At 39.9% G+C, this 17,022-nt stretch overlaps 1 protein-coding gene and 1 long non-coding RNA gene across 4 annotated transcripts in view; one reads left to right on the top strand and one right to left on the bottom strand.

Moving 5' to 3' along the window:
• LOC142652985 (uncharacterized) overlaps positions 1 to 1,612 on the top strand; it is a 31,224-nt gene extending 29,612 nt beyond the window's left edge. Inside the window, exon 3 of the long non-coding RNA XR_012848006.1 lies at positions 1,530 to 1,612. This is a non-coding gene — a long non-coding RNA (uncharacterized LOC142652985). The remainder of the gene's footprint in view (positions 1 to 1,529) is intronic.
• DPP6 (dipeptidyl peptidase like 6) overlaps positions 1 to 17,022 on the bottom strand; it is a 1,261,161-nt gene that overhangs the window by 637,204 nt on the left and 606,935 nt on the right. The gene's annotated exons all lie outside the window — the stretch shown is intronic.

Genomic DNA, 17,022 nt, shown 5'->3' with positions numbered 1-17,022 from the left:
ATGTCGTGAAGAGAGTTGTAGTTTCACCACAGCTTGTGTGTCGAAGGTTGCTGACCCCTAGACTTATAAACATTGTAATTTGACACGATAATTCTAGAGAAATTTAGTAATTAGTTTCAACCCTGAAAATGTAAACCAAAAATAATATAAATTATGATTAAAGAATATAAAATAGAAACTAGTAAAAATAAAGCAAGTGCCATACATGTATATATATATAGAAAGAATAAATAAAAAAACTGAAAAGCCTGCTGGGAGCTGTGAATTACAGTACTTTCTATATGGGGGACAGGGGCTTTTGCAGGGTCATGTACTGTAGAGTAAAGAGGAATAGGTGACATGTAGAACACTTTACTGTACGGTAGAGAGCCGCTATCAGAGCATGCACTTAAAGGCTATGGAAATCTTTGACATGCAAAAAATGTATTCCATCCATTTTAAAAACCCCAGATTTTCAGTTTGCAACCTGCTCTTAGTTTGAGACTTTTCTCATAGGGACATGTCCCTCCCAGTAATACATACAAGATGTGCGTTCTGTAAATCCAGGATTTTGCTGCAAAAACAGCAAGACAAACAGCGATTTACAGGAGCTGCACACACTGTACAGCAGCAAAATGTTAGGACATTATTAATGAAGACTATTTAGAAAGTTGCTTAATTTTGCATTTAAGAAGCAAAGAAACAGTAAAAAATGTTAAGTGTAACGGTGTACAAAACTGCATGTGCTTTTAGCGCCATTTGCCGTGATTTCCATGCTAACTGCAAAACTGTTGTAAAAACACATCAATTATTGCGGTGCGATTTTCGACCGTGCATCAAGGACAATGTAAACAGAGCATTTAAAATGTAAATGGTGAATTCTCCAGTCAGTTTACCGATGTGTGTGAGTGCAGTTTTCATACAGATTTGCATCTGTATTAGGAGCCGAGTCCTGCATCCCAAGAATTCTAACTGGAGTGCTGTGATTGTTCCACCAAATGAAACTTTAAACCACTAGAGTAGATAGATAGATAGATAGATAGATAGATAGATAGATAGATAGATAGATAGATAGATAGATAGATAGATAGATGTGAGCAGGGGCGTCGCTAGCACTGGACCTCCGGGGCCCAAGCCCCAGATCTTTGGCCCCGTGCCCCAGATCCCAGGGCGACTGGCGCTACAGTTGTCGCAGCAGTCGCAATTGCGACCGGACGGCGGTCGAGATTGCGATCGGGCAACGGTCACAATTGCGCAGGGACCGTGGCCCCCGCACCGCGTCTATAGAAATTTACTACAGTAACTGGGGCCTATGTCATAAAATACATGGGCACCTGTTACTATAGTAATACCACTATACTTCCCGAGCACAGCGGAAGTCCTGACATCTACTCGCGTCATGACATCACAATGCTTAGGGATCCTGCATTTAAGCCTGCCTTGTGGTAGCCTTAGATACATGGTCTAATACAGTATCGCACATGTGCCCTGTATCTAAGCCTATCACCTGTGTTACTAATGGGTTTTTGTGTGTTTGTGTTTTTTTACAGGTTTGGTTGTTGGACTACATCAGATACAAGGACTACTTCCATGACGGCTTTTTTTTATTTTCAATAAAATGGCTAATGTGGGTTGTGTATGGTTTTTTATTTCAATAAAATATAATTTTTCTATGTCTGTATTTTCTTTTAAACTTTATTACTACTGCCTTAGTAATGGCCGCTGGCTGATTGACAGCATCCATTACTAAGGCAGGGCTTAGTGTTAGCCGGTGCAGAGGATCACACTAACCCCCATTATTACCCTGGAACTCACCGCCACCAGGGGTACCGGGAAGAGCTGGGTACGATCCAGTACCCGTCCATCTGTAGTGATGGCCAGGTACTGGGACGGCCGCAGGCTGGTATCATTAGGCTGGGAAAGGCCAGAAACAGTGGCCCTTCCCACCCTAGTAATGCTAACCTGCTGCAGCTGTGTTGTATCTGACTGGTAATAAAAAATTAGGGGGCCACGTCATTTTTTTTTTATATGGAATAATTGTTGTGCGGTTCCGTCCCCCCATTTTTCATAACCAGCCAGATACAACATAGCAGCAGGTTAGCATTACCAGGGTGGGAAGGGCCACTGTTTTTGGCCTTTCCGATAGATTGATAGATCGATAGATAGATAGATGTTAGATATCTATTAATATTGTTTTTTAGTCATTTATGAGTAAAATTATATGACCATTTTGAATGAGACAGGAACTGAACGTTTTCTACAAATTACTCATAATCTCTGTTTGCAAATCAGAAACAAATGCACTCAGTTTACATAAAGTCAAAGGTGGTAAAGTGCATACAAATATAATACACAAGGTAACAGAATCATAATCAAAGATGAAAATTCAGGATTAAAAAGAAGAAAATTAATTGGTGTTGATTTTAATACGATTATATAGCGAAGTACAGGAGTCAAAACACAACATCCTACCCTTTAGTTTAGCTGAAAGCGCCTCTTATGTCTGTGCCGTATCAGCGTCCTATAAGTATTACCTGCTAGTGCAAAGAACAGTTTATCAAATGCATTAGCAAACAAGGACTATAGTCAGGATACGGCAACCAATAGACACGGGATGAATAATTCAGGTCTTCATGCATTAGAAGCACTAAAGATAAAACACATGAAGAGCACTCAACTCAGTCTGCTGGAAAGTGATGGATTATCTGAATAATTACTTATAATATCAAAACAATATTTTCTTTAACGGAGATAAAAAAAAATTCTTGGTGAAATGCTCCAGTGCATTGCTTGTGCGGACAGTAATTGCTCAATATCTGTCTAATTGAGATGAAGGAAGATGAATTAAATAACTAGATTTTTTTTTTAAGGCTGGATTCACACACGCTTTGCTGCATTTTTGTGCATTTTTTGTGCGTTTTTGTTGCAATTTTTGTGCTGCGTTTTTGGTTGCATTTTTTAGTGTGGCCAGATTCATTAAAGTCTATAATAAAATATAAAACGCACTACACACAAGTGCGTTTTGGTTTCTGGCGTATTTGACGCAATTTTTTGGTCAGTGGTGTTTTCTCCAAACGCAGCATGCTCTGGGTATGGCGTTTTTTCAGAAGTTTTTTCCCATAGGCTTCTCTATAGAACCTCAAAATCTGCAGAAAAAAAGCAAGGACAAAATAAAAAATTGTTTTTGGTTGCGTTTTTCATTTGGTGTCATTTGTACATGCTTTTTTTCCCTAGCGTTTTTGAAGTCCTATAAAAAAGCCCATGGGAAAAACTATTGAAAAAATGCAATACCCAAAGTATGCTGCGTTTGAAAAAAACAAAACTACTGACGTCAAAATTGCCACAAGAATGCCACAAACCAAAACGCAGTTTTGTGTAGTGCTCTTTATATTTTACTGTAGACTTTAATGTAACATCTGGTTGCATTAAAAACCGCAGCAAAAACACCATTAAAAACGCCACGAAAAACGCACATATCCAGCCTAAATGAAAAGCCAATCAAAAACACCACTAAAAATGCTATAAAAAATACTGTTACATTTTACAAAACATTGGGGTTTTTACATCACAGGCTGCAGCGGTCACATGGACTGCCGCATCATCCAGGGAGGTCGGGCTGGATGCCGAAAGAGGGACGCGTCACCAAAACAACGGCCGTTAAGTATGAAATTCGTTTACTTTCACTAGGGAAAGTGCTGTCCCTTCTCTCTATCCGGCACTGATAGAGAGAAGGGAAGCACTTTTCCCGCAGTCCGCAGCAGCTAGTCCGCATCAATTTACTGCACATTTTGGGCAGATCCGCTGCAGAATCTGCAACGCAGATTCTGTGCGGCATTGATGCGGACAGTTGCGGAGGAAATCCGCCACGTGTGGCCATGCCCTTATTGTAGCATGGAAAGAATGTAGTAATAAAGATGGCAACTCTGTAGAAAACTGTTACTTAGGGTATGTGCAAACGGCCTATTTTCAGCCATTTTTAAGGCCGTAAACGTCACTAAAAACGGCTAAAAAGTCAAAGGCTGATGCCTTCAAACATCTGCCCATTGATTTCAATGGAAAAAAGGCGTTTTGTTCCCACTGGGCGTTTTTTTATGTGGCCGTTTGAAAAAATGTCACGTAAAAAACCGCCCCGTAAAAAGAAGTGCATGCCACTTCTTTAAGGCTGGGTTCACACAGAGTTTTTTGCAGGCGAAAAATCTGCCTCAAAATTCCGTTTGGAAGTTTGAGGCAGATTTTCCTCTGCCTGCACGCCGATTTTCGATGCGTTTTTTGCCCGCGGCCATTGAGCGCCGCGGGCGTAAAACACTGCGAAATACGCTTTCTCTGCCTCCAATTTATGTCAATGGGAGGTCAGAGGCGTAATCGCACGAAGATAGGGTATGTCCTTTCTTTCTCCCGCGAGCCAGTTTTACTGCTCGCGGGAGAAAACCGCCCCCGCCTCCCATTGAAATCAATGGGAGGAATTTTGGCTGGTTTTTGGCGAGTTTTTCGGCGTGGTTTCCGCATAAAAAAAACTCATCAAAAAATTTTGTGTAAACCCAGCCTAACTGTTTTTGGAGCTGCTGTTTTTTAAAAAAAAACAGCTCTAAAAACAGCTGGAAGAATTGCACCAAAAATCGCCTGATGCATAAAAAACGGCTGTAATCAGAGGCTGTTTTCCCTCGAAAACAGCTCCGTATTTTACAGCCGTTTTTTGTTAAGCGTGTGAACATACCCTAAGTGTATATGTTACAAATTGCAAAGACATAAATGTTATATTCACCTTATATGTTAAATGTTATATTCACCTTATAGGCAGAGTAAGGGGTATATATTGTACATTGTCAGGTCCCCATTATGCAAAGAACAATTTCTTGCCAGAATTTTTCTTAATGCCAGTCAGACAGTTACTTTACCCTGCAGTGACATGTCGGGGAACAGCCTGCCCAAGATCGATCATTCTGTACTTACCATGAGAACAAGACTTTCTCCTAAAAACAGATTGTTTCCTGCTTTTTGTTGAGATGTGGACAAGTAATTAAAGGACCTAAGGCCAGCATAAAAATGTATTTATATTTTAGTTTTTATGTTTTGTTACAGTAGATTTAACTAAAATAATTAATACAGGGTTTGTCTGAGATTAGGAGGAAACAATCTGCTTTTTTTTTTCTAGAAACATCACCCCTCCTGTCCATGGTCTGTAAGTGGTATTTCAGCTCAGCCCTATTAAAGTTATTGGTGACTGGAATACCAAAAACAGCCCATGGACAAGAATTTAGCTGTTTTGGGGGGAAGAGAAGACATTTTTTTCTAATCTCATAGAACCATTTTAAGGGGCAATTAATATGTTCATGCAAATAAAGTAATTTCCAATTTTGTCTTTCTCTCTAATATTGACTATGCTAAGTAAGTTAGCAGATATGCTGCGGAACAGTCCACAGCATGTGCGACCCAGAACACACAGGGAAATCCGGACGAATATTCTTACCAAATGGTCGTCAGAAAAAAAAGGTTTACTTACCTCTGGTGGCCCTGCCATAGCAATGTGTCCCTTCTCTTCCGGCTGCTCTTCATCCAGGCAGCCCCCGTGATTTGCCACAGGGGTCATATGTGATGAAACGTCATCACAGGAGGCAGGGCCGGCATACAAGTGCCGGGGCCCACTGCCCTCGTGGGACCCACTCGGCCGCCGGATGCTGTCACTGCCGTCATCACGCCAATACTGTCCGTACAGCAGCTTTGCTCTGGGACTCCATCTCTGGGGAAGCCCCTGACATCACTGTCCATATATGGACAGTGATGTCAGAGGGAGAGAAGGAGTCCCAGGCAGAGCGCTAGCGGCTCTGCTCCGGGACTCCGTGTCTGGTGAAGCCCCTGACATCATTGTCCAAATATGGACAGTGAAGTCAGAGGGAGAGAAGGAGTCCCAGGCAGAGCGCTACAAGCGGCTCTGTATCGGGACTCCATCTCTGGGGAAGCCCCTGATATCACTCTCTATATATGGACAGTGATGTCAGGAGGAGAGAAGGATTCCCAGGCAGAGTACTAGCAGCTCTGCTCCTGGACTCTGTTTCTGGGGAAGCCCCTGACATCACTGTCCATATATGGACAGTGATGTCAGGAGAAGAGGAGTCCCAGGCAGAGCGCTAGTGACTCTGCTCCAGGACCCCGTCTCTGGGGAGGCCCCTGACATCAATGCCCACTACCAAGGATGGGGGCTGTGTGGCACTACCTGGCAGGAGGGGGCTGTGTGGCACTACCTGGGAGAAGGGGACTGTGTGGCACTACCTGGGAGGTGGGGGCTGTCTGGTGCTACCTGGGAGGTGGGGGCTGTGTGGCAATACCTGGGAGGTGGGGGCTGTGTGGCACTACCTGGGAGGAAGGCTGTGTGGCACTACCAGAGAGGAGGACTGTGTGGCACGATCTACAGAGGGCACTAAATTTATGGGGGTACAAACTGGGGGCCTAACTTCTATATGGGGGGGCATAAACAGGGCCTAACGTCTATATGAGGGCACAAAGGGAAGTTTTATGCCATTTTACTGCCGCCGTGAGTTCCCCTGCAAAGGGGCCTACTAAGTCTGTGTCGCCCAAGTGCCCACATAAACCTGGAGCCGGCCCTGACAGGAGGACGGGTGTACACAGAGCAGCCAGAAGAGCGGAGACGTGTTGCTATGGCACCAGAGGTAAGTTCCATATATGCTTATTTTTTTTTTGTAACCTGTGGAATTTGCTATGAGTTTGCAGGGTAATCACCGCAAATTCTGCAACTGATGGCGATGGGGAAATTCTGCAACAAATGGGGAAATTCTGCAGCAAATTTAAAGCAAATTTCCAGCATAAATTGACATGACTGGGATTTATAATCTACATTGCACGTCAATTAATACAGGTAATATGTGCAGATGTTTTCCTCAGCATGGGGATTATATTTGTTAAAGTATCATCCAATTTTCTGCTACTGTACTACAGCGCAGATTTTCCGATCGCACATCCGGACGGAAAATCTACTGCGTATACACTACATGTGAACATATCCTTACAGTGAAGCTTCACTGTTGGGGTAACTCTAATAAATGTAACAGGGAATGCCATAGTATCTATTCCCTAATACAATACGTGTTATTAGCACGCTACCTGTAGTCCTGCCGGGGAACACTCTGCAAGTAAATCATCATCCTGCACTGTCCTGTGGACTGTCACTACAACACAGCGTGATAGTAATACACCGACACAGGGGCACAAACTCATTACAGGAAACAGATGTTCACTGCAACAAGCCCTGCACCTGTGTCATTTGGATATCATCTGGAGGGGTTTTTAACCTCTGAATATGTACTAGAATGTTTATATTCATCGACAGCAAGCAGATATATGAAAATGGTAAACTTTTCAAACGCAAAGCATATTAGAACTTTACATAATTCTCCATTATAGAATTATATCAATGTATTTACATAAAACTGGAAAAACATTGTACAGCAGCTGCAAAGCTGGAGATGAACCTTTACAACTCTACAGGTCAGTTCTCCACACACGGTCAAACTCACCCACCAGACTATCACAGGGTATGTGATGGGCCCCAAATAGCCAACAGAAGAGAACCCACATTTGGAGCTGAGTTTGGAGCCAATTTCTGGCCACTGGGATCTATTTCTTACAAGTTGATTCACAAATAATTTATTAGACCTTATTGATGATCTGTATATTACTAAATATCTAGTGAACTTCCCTTAAATAGTAAAGTACATTAGAACGTACACTTTAATTGGTCTGCTTTAAAAACCAAGCAGCCTTGTTCTCAACACTAAGGCCTTGTCCACACAGTGCAGATTTTGCATGTATTTTTTAGGTCAAAACCAGCAACGGAACCTAAACGGAAGAAATATATAAAGGAAGACCTTATAGGTCTGCTGTCCTGAATCCAATTCTAGTTTTGGCTTAAAAGATGCATGCAAAATCTGCAGCAAATCTACACAGTTTTTAGGGTGCAGCCACACATGGCGCACTTGCTTTGTATTCACGCAGCGTAAACATACTTAGCTTATTTTTAAGCTATGGAAATACAAGGTAAATACGCAACGTGTGAGTGCACCCTAAGGGCAGGTTCAGACATGGCGGAATTTTTCCGCTGCAAATGTTGCTGCAAATTAGGCAAAGAATCTGCAGCAATTTTTGCATATTTGACAGGTAATTCAGATGTTGCGTATTTCACAGCAGACTTGCCACAGATGTCAGCCTTTGCATTGCAAAGGCTGAAATCCGCAGTGAAAATCCTCTGCTTCTCCGCTGGCGGCCATGCATGCTGCGGAATGAAAATTCCGCACCGCAGCCTATTTTCCGCAATGGCTTTTTCCACAACATCTGCACTAAAGTTACCAAGAAAGCTATAGAAAGTAATGTAAAAAAAAGTCTGCTGCGGATTTCCACTGCGGCACGTCTAAACATGCCCTTAAGGTACGTGCACAAACAGCATAAACACTGCAGAATTTATGTCCAGAACTTCTGTGCGGAAATTCCAAAGTGTTTTGGCATGTTCAGACGTGGTGGAATGGCTGTTGAATTCCGCTGCGGACAGTCCGCAGTGGAAATCTGCAGCAGCTGTTTTTTCCATTGTTTTCCATACCTTTTTAGGAAACAAAGATCAGACGCTGTGGAAAATAACAGTGCGGAATTTAGGCTGCGGTGCAGAATTTTCATTCTGTAGCATGAATAGACGCCAGCGGAGAAGCAGCGGATTTTCACTGCAGATTTCAGCCTTTGCAATGCAAAAACTTGAATCTGCGGCAAGTCCGCAGTGATATCCGCAAAGTCTGAAAAACCTGTCAAATATGCAAATGTTGCTGCAGATTCATTGCGTAATTGCCGCGAATTTGCAGCAACATTTGCAGCGGGCAAATTCCGCCACGTCTAAAAATGCCCTTTTGGCACCTTTGCTGGGTGCCAATGGGGTGACAGAGTGAGCCCCCTCCTTCTGTCTAACCACTGAGGCATCTAAGGGATTAAACTGTTAGATTCAAAGGTTTCTCTGATCCCAGCCATTACAGCAGAAGCTCGGCTGTCAATCACAGCTGGGCACCTGCTGTTGATCACACGGGCACAGACTGATCACCATGACATAACTGTATGACATGGTGGCATTATATAAGATCATATATGATTTACAGTAATGACATGGTGGATTAAGGCATTAAAAGTGGACATGCACATGTTCTGATAGATGGACGGTGGCTTCGAACGCAAAGCATTTGACTATTCACAGTGCAGTTGGGCTAACTTTAGACAAATCTGGTAAATGTGTTGACGTCACATATATCACTGTCTTAGTAACGTTAAGAAGTACAGACACTTTGTAGTGAACACATCTTTTCAGCTTGTTTATACAGTGTATCTCATAAGGTACTGTCACAACCTGCCACATTACAACATGCTATCTGTAAATTACAGCTGTCAGATTGATAAAGTTCTTCTTGTTTTCATAGTTTCACTGACCTTTTTAAAATTCTATTGGAGATAATGTTGGCATAATAAAAATTACTAATGTTCTACATATAGTCAAGGGTATAGTATGAACATAAAAGGGTGATGAAAAGTGAAGTTTTATAATGAAATCAAACTCTGCTCTAATTAATAAAGAATAAAATCCATATCTACAACGTAGACACGTGTGCTGCTTCGTTTCAGAGCAGTTACTTTGTAAACCGTAAATATGTAGCAATTCTCTAAATTTTGACTTATTGAATTCACTTTAGTTAATTTGTCAAGTAAATGCAGAAGTTATTTTAATTAACAACTTACTAATAAAGATGGCTGCAAATTTTCATAACCACTCGGATGTAAGTTCCCTCATGGATAGTGACTGGTGCTGGAAGATGCCAATTTGAGAAAACTTTGATCTTAAAAGACATTGCTCTTCTAAAGCCAGTTCTACCATGATCAGAAAACAGCCAATACAATTTATAAGTATATGAGGCTGAAAGCTTGGCCCCATATTTTATCATAATGTCTAGTACTTAGTTGTAAGCCCAAATTTTACAAGCGTTTATTCATGTAGTTTAAAATGCCAGATAAAAACCCTGTGTGAAGAAGGCCTTACCGAGCTCCATATCCCCTGCATAGTCACAAAGTTAAATGATAAATGTGTGCCACCAGTAGGGGGAGCTTAAGAGCTTACTGCATACGGCATATACATTATACTAAGAAACCAGTATGCATTCTATCCTAAGTGTTGGTGTGTAGTCGTTTTATCTTAAAACAAAATGCAAAAAAATTAAATTTTTGGTCTTTTGGTTAAGTTACACCATGAGTTGACTGTTACTCGGTTATTCTTTACAATGTGTTGTAAAGGTTTTAGGATCCGGGTCCCACCACTTTGGGTCCTGACACTATCCAACATCAAGACCCTGTGTGCGATGAGTTGGGAGGAAGGATTGATAATTAATGAAGGGATCTGTTCTGAGGTCTGGATTAATTTTGGGGTCTGGATTAATTTTGCGGTCTGGTCTGGGGTCTGAGTTTTTTTAGTGTTTTGTCTGGGGTCTGAATTCAATTTTGGGGTCTGGCCTGAGGTTGGGAATCATTTTGGAGTCTGGGCCCTAAAGCATTTTCTTTCTGCGTCCTCCGACACAAAGATATCTGGGGAGCAAATTCTGCAGTCGTACGGAGAAGTTGTTATGCTGGTCTAGGTTAGTGGAAGAAGAAAACGAAAGAGAATGACTCCGATCAGAGAAGACGTTAACCTGTGAGTCACCAGATTTAATTGGTATTCTGCCTGTGGCTGCATATGATTAGTGCTGTATTTTCTTGTATAGTCTGCAGCGTGATAATACTCTGCAGACTGCCTGTGTAGACCTCGTATCTGACTACTATATGGTCGCTATTAGTAGCATGCACCCATTCCTGACTGAATGAGCAAGTGTACGTCTGTCCCTATGTGATATGGTGTTACTGTTCGAGGAGAGGGGAGTCAACAAGCTTAGACAAAAACTGCCAAATAAATACATTCACAGTTAAATATATATTTTTAAATAATGAAATAGTTAAATCATAAAAGGAATAATAAAAATAACTATCTCTGCCATTAGTAATATTAATTTGCTATTTATTATGTTAATTTATCGTTGCTTTTTATATTCAATTTGCTTCTAAACGGTGTTTAAATCTCTTTTAATAGCAAGTAGGGTAGTTTTGAATTGATTCTACGTGGGTTGAGGGGTGCAAGTACTTAACCCGCCTAGGCACCAAAATACCTGCCCCTGTCAGTGCGGAAAGCTACATGGAAACACTACATCCCCATGAACATTGCATGTTTGGACTGCCACCTTTACTGATAGAGGACATGTAGACAAATAGTGCCCTCATTGCAGCTGCTATACAATAAATTCTAAGAGGGTTTATACTAGAGAATGCTAGGGCTTCACATACTATCTGTTATATTATCCTATAACATTTTCTTATCTCTACATATATGGACAGATTTATTAATATTGTCTGTGTGATAGATTTGGCGCATATTGAAAGACATGCTAGACTCTTTTTTCAAACTTACTCCACCCAATGAATACCTTAGTTTAGACCAGCATTTTACACCAAAATTGTGGTGCACATCATTAATAAATGTAGGACTCCACTTAACCACATTGACGCATCTGGAAACTTTTAAAAAGTGTCTAGTATAGTGTAGAAAGTGTCTAAAACACATAACAAATTTGGTGCATGGCAAGTACGGCAGTTATTTTGCGCAATTTGTGCCAAAATTCTGGCGCATTTGCCATAGTAAATCTGCCCCAATGTTTTTGTATAAGATTATGATACATATTATTGCGTGCGTTCTCCTTCAGTGTGTGATGTGAAACACACACTGTTGGTAAATTCTACATACAGTATATTCATAAACATGATTGCAAACACTTACAGACTTGTGTGTATTATCGTAATCTGGCTGAGACAGATGACAGAATATTAAGGAATGAAAAAGCTGGCAAGTAGCAACATGGCATCCTGCCACCAAGATTAAGCAGCTGATTTAGGAACTTGTTAAGAATTAATTCAGGATAATTTACATTCAGTTATCAAAATTTGGTTAATGCCTGTTGCTGGAAAATAAACTCAGTCTTTCTAGATTTAGAAGAATTTATCAAAATAAATTAGTATTTTAGGTAATAGAAAAAGTGTACAAGTAACAATTTGCCAGGTTTGGACTTCAATGAGGCACGACCCTACGCCGCTCGATGATTTCAATTGTCTCAAATTATGGATAAAAATAAGTTTTTGCAGGTGAAGCAAATTTTTTTGTGTTCTGGGTATTCCCTCTCTATAATACCCATAATACAGAGGTTTGTTTAATAATCTTGTATAGTCCTATTGTCCGGTTTGCCTCAGAAGTTAATTAATAGATACATGAGCAGTAATATTGATTTATTATCCTGTAAATACATAATTGTATAGCAGTTAAACACTGTCTGGATTAAGAAATATAGAATTAATTTGTGGTTTGTATCTCAGTTGTAATCCTCGGAGGAGTCATAATATTTGTGGTGTCCTGTGGTTATCAATGTACTTTAGTTCCACTGGGGTGTAACATAAAAAGACAACCTAACTAGAGATGAGCAAATTTGCTGAAACTTGATTCGGGGCTAATCCTATTGAATCGGCTGTCCAATTTCATTCAGTCCGAATAAATTTGCCGCAAATCCCTTGTGCCCCGATTGCTCTGTTTGACTCTCTGATGTTTTGTAGGACTATATCCAGGTTGGATATAGTCCTAGATGGTATCAAAGAGTCAAATAGGGCAATCTGGGCACTTGTGATTCTATCCCTAGAATAGAAAAAATAATATACTCATAACCCCTGGCTTGAATGCCTGTATTACCAATGTTTTTTCTGTCATCACATATTTCCAGTATATTACACATCTTCCTTTTGATATCACCATCTACAGCCATGTCCTGGTCAAGTTAAATGTATTCTATTTAAGCAGATATCACAGTAATATGACGGAACGCGAAAGTTACTGTATATACTAAAATATGTTGTGAAAATACTTCAGAGGAGTTTTTTAGATAATATAAATTGGGGTTACGGAGCAGAGCCGTTGTAGTCCTCTAACTTATATATTTTGTGTTGCAATGTAGTCTTCTCTGTTCATTCACGGGGACAAAGATGGATATTTCCTTTACAATTTTGTTTCCACAAAGGGACAAATCCATAGAGGACCCTGTACATGTTCTATCCATGGAAAGCACATTGGTCCTACCATGCTGGAGGGAGGCATATAAGCATGGATGTTAACAACCCTTGCTTCCCTGCAGCCTGATTCATAAGAATGGCATTTGGGGACAAAATTGGGATACATGACATTACCAGCTCTGCTCTGTTTATCCATAATTATATAATATAATTTTCCGTTATTCATTATTCTGTATTTTTATACCATAAAAGGGTAGGAAATTGGGGTAAAGGGGATGTGGTCATGTGAATATAATGGAATTTTAGGGAGGATTGGAGAGAGGTATGTACCTGGGTGCACTACTCAGTTAAAGTAAGCAGAAAGATGAAAGATACCACATTTGTATGTATTTGTAAAGTATCTGCTGCTTAAAGCAGCCTAAATATAAAAACAATAAACTTCTCTGTCTACAGATGTGTCCACTTCTTCCTGTGCTTGAATTTGGTCAAGGATGGCAATTTATCATGAAACAAATTCAATACAAAATCGAGACATGCTAGCAAAACCCCTAACAGGCTGCAATCCCCATCACAACCACTGGGGGACCACACATAGACACATACAGTATAGACATCTCGTGACAGAATATTGCAAAATCATGTATTTTATCAAAGCTGGTCACCTTGATCCACACATTCTCAGAATATGTTGAGAAAGGAAAGGTAAGGATAGACACATATACAGATTATCATTTCCCTGCTACCACTATGTGGTCAGCTCTTCTATTTATTAGTCTGTGTAATTATTCACTGTTTGTATGGACAATGTCTCACCAACTACTCATTGAACATGACATCTCTATGGAAGATATGGTCATGTGGCATGCCATCCCAATGCGCAGTACATCCATACACAGGCATATGAACTACAATAGGAGTGGTGGTGGACCTAAACAGTAGTGGTGGTGGAATGTTGGGATTTCTGAAAGGTAATACCTGGGGGTTACTCTAGAAAACCCTATGTAACAGTTTACAATTTGGTTATGCTTTTAAGAAGGTTTTAAACAAAATAAGAAACTGTTCTGTTGAGCAAAGTAAAAAAGAAAGCCCTAAAGTTTGATCTATGTGTATAACAGCTATTATATTCCAGGAAGAGAGAAGAGAGGTACAGAATAATATACAGAAAAATCCTACTTGCTGGAAAACATTAGAAAATTAGATGCAATATGTAAGATAATCCTGTACTTACCATGTCGGCTTACTAATTTATTCAATCACTGACCTTTTGGAAATCTGAACTTACACTATAACTCTTTCCAATGCTCCTTTAAATCACAAGCAGCTTGTTTCTCAATGGGACCATATGGTATTACTAATCTCATAAGCAATGCAATCAAGAGAAAAACGAATAATATAGCAATGAAAGGAAAAACTCTCAAGAAGAGAGAGCTTTCCAGTTATGACATCATAGTTCTATGATGATATAGTAATGACAGTCTTACTCACTAAGGCCCCATGCACACGACCGTATATTTCATCCGTAATTACGGACCAATTCATTTTTGTTGGCTAAGTCGGACAACTTTCAGTATTTTTTCAGTATTTTTACTGATGGGTGTCCGTGCTGAAAAAATTATAGAACCTGTCCTATTATTGTCCGTAATTACAGCATAGACTCTCCCATAGAAGCCTTTGGACGCTTCCGTAAATACGGACGGCTACGGATGTGCATCCGTAAACCGTCCATTTTTACAGAAACGTTGCAACATGTTGGTGACATCATTTGCAGCCTCCCTCTTTTTTTGTACGAATCAAATACGGGTGCAATACGGACCGTATTTACGGACAGTATTCACGAATAGATGAAAATACGGTCGTGTGCATGGGGCCTTACTATTTAAACTGGCAACAGTATTGTACCATAAACAAAATGTGCAACTTACACTACATTGTACTTTCATCTGCATTACACATCCATGTACATATGTAAATAATTGAATAATACAGAGCAATATGCACCATGTGAATTGTGCCTTCATCGGCACTCAATACAAATACAATGCTTTTAAGGGAGAATACCTCCATAATACAACATTCGATGGAGAATGCCAAGATTCATATGTAATCTTTTAGCAAAAAACAAAACCTTTATATGCCTCCGTATGAAATAGGTGGTATTTAGAGGTACAGTATTATCTCATACACCTCTAGGGGGCCGTATTACCTCCATAAAACTTGGGAGGTTGTACGGAGCTGTAGTATGATTGTGTGCATAATCTCTTACGGATCCATAAAACAGATGCAATACTAATGACATGCGGCATATTGCGGATCCATATTCTGCATGTTGACAAATATGATTGTGACTAAAACTGTATCCAAAACTAAGCAGATCTGACCTATGTTATTGCTAAGGATATTGCCAAGGGTATTAAAAGACCAGAATTAACACCATTATTTTAACGTCAGCTTAAAGCCAGTAGTGAAACAAGAGCTGCATGTTACGAACGTAAGTCATGTATATATTTATATATATATATATATATATATATATATATACAGTCCAAGAGCAGATAAACACAGCACTCCACAGATCAAGAAAATCAGGCCATGGGGACGAATCAATTCCCCTTCTATTTTGATAAATACCAGCATAGAACGTAGTAACTTGAGAAAGGTTCCTGTTGAAGCGAAACGTTGCTGTTATTTGTTGAGGTGAATAAATCCACCCTGTTTTTCATCTGCCTTGAAGTCCTGGTGCCGTTACTACGTTCTATGCTGGTATTTTATATATATATATATATATATATATATATACAAAAAAAATTGCAGCACTCCAGCAAGGTCCAGTAAAAAAATCGGTGGTTCAATTTGCCCATGTTTAGAGCCAATCAACGTTTCAGTTCCACCATGGAACTTTTTTAGGCTTGGACAAACTTCCATGTATATATCTTGAGAAAGGCTCTGGTGTGATCCGAAATGTTGCTCATCTTGTTCACTCTGTGACGAATAAACCAACATCTCTCCATTATTGAAGTCCTGGTGCTGTTACCTGTCCTCTACTATAGCCATATATATATATATATATATATATATATATATATATATATATATATATATATAAATATATATATATATATGTATATATATATACACTACCGTTCAAAAGTTTAGGGTCACTTAGAAATGTCCTTGTTTTTGAAAGAAAAGCACAGTTTTTTTCAATGAGGATAACATTAAATTAATCAGAAAATACACTCTATACATTGTTAATGTGCTAAATGACTATTCTAGCTGCAAACGTCTGGTTTTTAATGCAATATCTACATAGGTGTATAGAGGCCCATTTCCAGCAACCATCACTCCAGTGTTCTAATGGTACATTGTGTTTGCTAACTGTGTTAGAAGGCTAATGGATGATTAGAAAACACTTGAAAACCCTTGTACAATTATGTTAGCACCGCTGTAAACAGTTTTGCTGTTTAGACGAGCTATAAAACTGACCTTCCTTTGAGCTAGTTGAGAATCTGGAGGATTACATTTGTGGGTTCGATTAAACTCGCAAAATGGCTAGAAAAAGAGAGCTTTCATGTGAAACTCAACAGTCTATTCTTGTTCTTAGAAATGAAGGCTATTCCATGCGATAAATTGCCAAGAAACTGAAGATTTCCTACAACGATGTGTACTACTCCCTTCAGAGGACCGCACAAACAGGCTCTAACCAGAGTAGAAAGCAAAGTGGGAGGCCCCGCTGCACAACTGAGCAACAAGACAAGTACATTAGAGTCTCTAGTTTGAGAAATAGATGCCTCACAGGTCCTCAACTGGCAGCTTCATTAAATAGTACCCGCAAAACGCCAGTGTCAACGTCTACAGTGAAGAGGCGACTCCAGGGTG

The sequence above is a fragment of the Rhinoderma darwinii genome, chromosome 5, assembly GCF_050947455.1.
Source record: "Rhinoderma darwinii isolate aRhiDar2 chromosome 5, aRhiDar2.hap1, whole genome shotgun sequence".
NCBI classification, from domain to species: domain Eukaryota; kingdom Metazoa; phylum Chordata; class Amphibia; order Anura; family Rhinodermatidae; genus Rhinoderma; species Rhinoderma darwinii.
Note: the sequence above shows the minus strand (reverse complement) of the source record. Positions and strands in the feature narration are given on the sequence as shown.